Source organism: Paramormyrops kingsleyae, chromosome 3, assembly GCF_048594095.1.
Source record: "Paramormyrops kingsleyae isolate MSU_618 chromosome 3, PKINGS_0.4, whole genome shotgun sequence".
NCBI classification, from domain to species: domain Eukaryota; kingdom Metazoa; phylum Chordata; class Actinopteri; order Osteoglossiformes; family Mormyridae; genus Paramormyrops; species Paramormyrops kingsleyae.
In genome coordinates, this window is record NC_132799.1 from 26,671,997 (window position 1) to 26,676,985 (window position 4,989).

Here is a 4,989-nt window from a genome sequence, read left to right on the forward strand (position 1 = left end):
CTGGAAAAAAAAGAATAAAATTATTAAGCAATAAGAAAACAATGTCAAACAAAAGAAGACTGATCATAATAAGGATCTCAGACATGTTTCCATTTTACAAAAACAATGTTTATATTGTTCTAATGGATACTTAGTGCTGAGTTAGGCTAAATCCAGACCAAGGTTTTGTTTCAACCAACCAGTTGAGTACTGTGTGACTGTGATTCTTTATACTCAGCTAGTTGGTTGAAACAAAATCTTGGTCTGGACTTTTTCTCTCTGGATCAGGACTACCCACCTCTGCCACTGAGTGTGTGAACGCGTGCCTGTGTGTGCCCTCCGATGCCCTGGCATCCTGTCCAAGGCACTGTGCCCCAGGTTACCCCCCCCCGCCCACCCAACCTTATACTCAATAAACAGCCAGTAGATGGACAGATTAATAGAATATGAGAGTGACATATGAGCAGTGTGACTCTGAAGTGCTGGAGTACTTCATCTCTGTCGACAAACATGTGCCCTGGCTGCCCTCAGAGATCCTGGGCCTGGGATGTTCCATCACTCAGGATTGTGGGAAAACACCTTACTCTCCACGCTGCTTAAACGCTGCCCCAGACGGTCCGCTCGCGCTTCAAGACCAAGAGGGAACTGAGACGATGTGGAAATATAGCCAAGTTCCACTACGGCGAGACCAAAAGCCCAGGAATGACGGTGAAACACAATACACGTAATTATCCCACCGCCGCCAAATCCCATTCAGTCCTAGGAATAATATGGAAAGAGGACAGACATTCCAGAGTGTACAGTGGAACAGGAGTGCGCTGCCTGGACCCTCATCCCGAGGGGAACAGGCCCGGAGATTAACTGGAACACGGCCTGCCGAGCGGATAGGGGAACGATGGAGGCTGCAGAGCCTGTGCGGCTGAGGGTCACCTCCAAGGCAGCCCTGGGGGGGCGGGGTAAAAAAGAAACTGGGTACGTGTCTGGCCCCCAGTTGGTCTGGGTGCATCAGAACCTGGGGAAGGGCTACTGCCAGTGTATTTACACGTCTAACCTGCAGGGGTGCCCTTTGCCTTTCGCTTCTGTTTGTTGGGTACGTGGCCCCAGAGCAAGAATACCACAGCCCGAGTGGATGGCCGGCCCCCGGTCTCTCTGCATCTCCAACAACATTACAGCCTCAATAATTCAGCACCCCTCCCTCCTACCGCAGTATGAAAACGTGTCCCTGCTGCCTTGAAAGCCTGCAGCCCTCAAACAAAGTATAAAAAACAAGAACCACATAAATCAGGATCAGAATCAGAACACACAGTAAGACTCAAACGGGTGACTCAACCCAGTTACTGCTGGTGCGAGAGAGAGACTGATGAACAGCGGTGTCGGGGGGGGGCGTAGTGGTCCCAGAGAGGAGTGAAGTCAGGTGACCAGCACTCGTTCACATCACGTGCACCTTATTAGCCCTTATAATGTAAAACAGAGTTGAGTTTGCTGCCAGTGCTGCTTCCTGCCGTCTGCGCGCATGCCAGTGCTGCTTCCTGCCGTCTGCGCGCATGCCAGTGCTGCTTCCTGCCGTCTGCGCGCATGCCAGTGCTGCTTCCTGCCGTCTGCGCACACACCCAGCCGGAACCCTTCCCTGACCCTTACACCAGTACATGCACATTCTCACTGTCGCAAGCAGGCCTGCGACTCTAATTCTTACTTCTTGTAAGTAAGAAGGTATGTAGTGTGTACATGCGTCTACGGGGGAAGCAGCAGCTGCTGCTGTTTAAACTTCAGCATGGCCCTGTTTCACTAACACTGAGATGGAAATTAGCAAACCTGCGCACTCACATGCAGACACACATTCAGGCACAAGCACACACACAAACACAACCACGCAGAACAAATCCTGCACTCCAGATGACCTGATGTTCTCTGGTTGCCTCATCTCCATCTTCTAGCCTCTCTTTCTCTCTCACACTATCTCTCTCTCTCTCCACCCTGGAGAACCTTCACACCGTCTGAATTGTGACAGAAGCTTGGGGGGTGGGGCAGTGGTGGGGGTGGGGGGGGAACACTCAAATGCACAGAAGCTGATGCTGAATGGGGTCCATCTAGTCAATAAAAAATGTGAGATTAAATTATTCAGTCTTGCTCCAGAGAAGGAAGAACAGAAATTCCCAACACAGCATAGAGAGCCAGTCTTGCACTAGATGAGACCCACCGTAATTGCAAGGTGCATACCATATCAGACAGGTGTCTCCCTGACCATTAGGGGGCGCCAGCAGGGAGGCAGGTCTGACTATTCATAGTGACGAAATGTCGGTCTAAGGAGTAACACAGCGGAACTCCAGAGAAGTCTATGTTTTTTATGGCATTGTACAAGGGTTCATTGATTAAATGACTATTCATTCGTTATTGCCGCTCCAGGTTTCCTCAAATAAAACGTAATCACACACACACACACAATGAACCAGGTCACCTGCTCTGGTCCTCAGTAGATCCGTGAGGTGGGACCTCACCTACATCCAAATGCCTGGAACTCTACAATTCTTCTCGCGGATGGGAGTTTGAACATCACCACGCCATAAGGTTGACAGCATCTGGGAGAGCTCGAGAGAGACCTTTGGCTCCAATTAGAGAATGTCAGCCTGCCACCAGTAACAGGAGTCGCAATCGGGGTGGAGCGAGGAAGGTGAAGGTGAAGGTGAAGGCTCACAGGGCAACTCTGAGTAATTAGGCCGCACAGCCGTCCTGCTTCCGTCGTGCGGTTTGACACACGCATTGAGAACATTACCAAGCTCTGCTGGCGGGGTGGCTTGTGAAAGCTGGTCTTTGCTTACATGCCTATGACACCGTATCTTCTTCACCTGAGTCTCGACCTTCCTATATGAAGAGATTCCCATTTAAATGAAGCGATGGGTGACACCGAAACAGCTTCCTTACAAAGCTATAGAACTTCCACAGTGATCGCCATCAGAACCAGAGATATATTTTGGATTGAGATCGCTGAGATTGCCATGTTCTCCACAAAGATCAAGGGCGTGAAATTCTTGCTACTTGCTACACGTCAAGGCGAATTATCAGGGGCGTGATCAACGTTCCATGGTGATGTGGGATGTGCTGGGGTGCTGTAGGTCAACCGCAGGACCTGGAATGTTCCAGAAAGCCAGCCCCATGTGACATTTATGTGACCTCACCTCCCTTTAAGGTAATACTATTCTCAAATAAACCTCAGAGCAATTCAAATTGTTTTAAAACAGTTACGAAAGTCCTTGAAGTTCAACTCAGATAAAACATATTGCTTTTTAGATTAATGCTCCTCTGCGAGTCTGATTGCTATATCCCATGAGACCCCATTAGCACCTTGTAAGGAACGTTCCAGTCTGGCCAGGATCAGTGAGGACGTGGTTCTGGGAGAGCACTTTCCTCATGAAAAACATAAGTAGCTTTAAGGAGCCGGTTGGGCCCTGAGACACTGCAGAAGCAGAATACTTACACTGGCAGGGGAGGGGCACATTACCTCACTCGACTGGTAACACCAATAACACTCGTGGCCAGCGCCACCACCGGCGGCAGGGGAGTGGTTTTCGGCGTCTGGGTGGAGTCCTGGAAAACTTCACGGGTTGGCCAGTATGAGGTAACTCAATGGAGGCTGAAGCATGGCTGATGAAAAGCAGGGCTTGCCTCAAAGAGCACTGGCATCCATTTAATATTCCTCATCCACGGTTCTGGACAGAATTCGTGTGCATGTAGCATGTCGTCTTCGAAGACGGGGACCCGGCGTGCAGGAAGATTTCATGGGGTCACCGGGGCCTCTTCCCCGAACAGACAAAGCAAGGAGAAGGATCTTTCACATGGAGAATTCAGGAGCCCACTACTGAGAAAAGCTTCTAATTTCTGTATATTATATTGTTATTGTGGTGTTGATTTACCACAGTCAGTTATTTTAACAAATGTGGCTTTTTCCGCCCCAGTGTTTATCTAACACACATAGAGTTTATAGAATTATCTCAGTGTTACTGCTCTCTGTGACTGTATTACTTCCCCAGTGTTGATACTCTCAGTGTTAGTGAGACTCTCTCAGTGTTAATGCTCTCTGTGACTGTATTACTTCCTCAGTGTTGATACTCTCAGTGTTAGTGAGACTCTCTCAGTGTTAATGCTCTCTGTGACTGTATTACTTCCCCAGTGTTGATACTCTCAGTGTTAGTGAGACTCTCTCAGTGTTAATGCTCTCTGTGACTGTATTACTTCCCCAGTGTTGATACTCTCAGTGTTAGTGAGACTCTCTCAGTGTTAATGCTCTCTGTGACTGTATTACTTCCTCAGTGTTGATACTCTCAGTGTTAGTGAGACTCTCTCAGTGTTACTGCTCTCTGTGACTGTATTACTTCCTCAGTGTTGATACTCTCAGTGTTAGTGAGACTCTCTCAGTGTTAATGCTCTCTGTGACTGTATTACTTCCTCAGTGTTGATACTCTCAGTGTTAGTGAGACTCTCTCAGTGTTATTTAAACCCTCAATGTTAATGCTCCCAGTTTTACTGGACTTACATAAGCCGAGTGCAGCAGCCTGTACTGTAATCTGATCACCTCTCAAACTTTCCATCATATAAAGCACAAAATTTTTAAAACCCCTGTGACAACGACTGCCAGCCAGATGGATTTTTATGTCTTTCATATTGTTCTTTTTCCACTGGATGAACACGGCTGAACAGGTGACCTGTGCTTCTCCGTCACTGGTAAATACCAAAATGTAATTGGAGCGGGAATTGAAGGCGGGCACTTTGCAGTCATGCGCCTCCACGGCCCGGACAGCCCCCCCGCATGGCCCCTGGACTTCCTGTCCGGTCAGCTGTGCCCATCCACTGCTGTCGGACTCGGGTGCCAGATATGGGAAGGCTGGTACACACCCAACCCAGCGACCCTCGACTGGGAGCACGAAAAGAATCATCAACAAAAAGCAACCGCGGAAAAAAATTGCGGGAATTTTGAGGGCCATCTCCCTATTTTAAAGAAATGCCATAATTTATGAA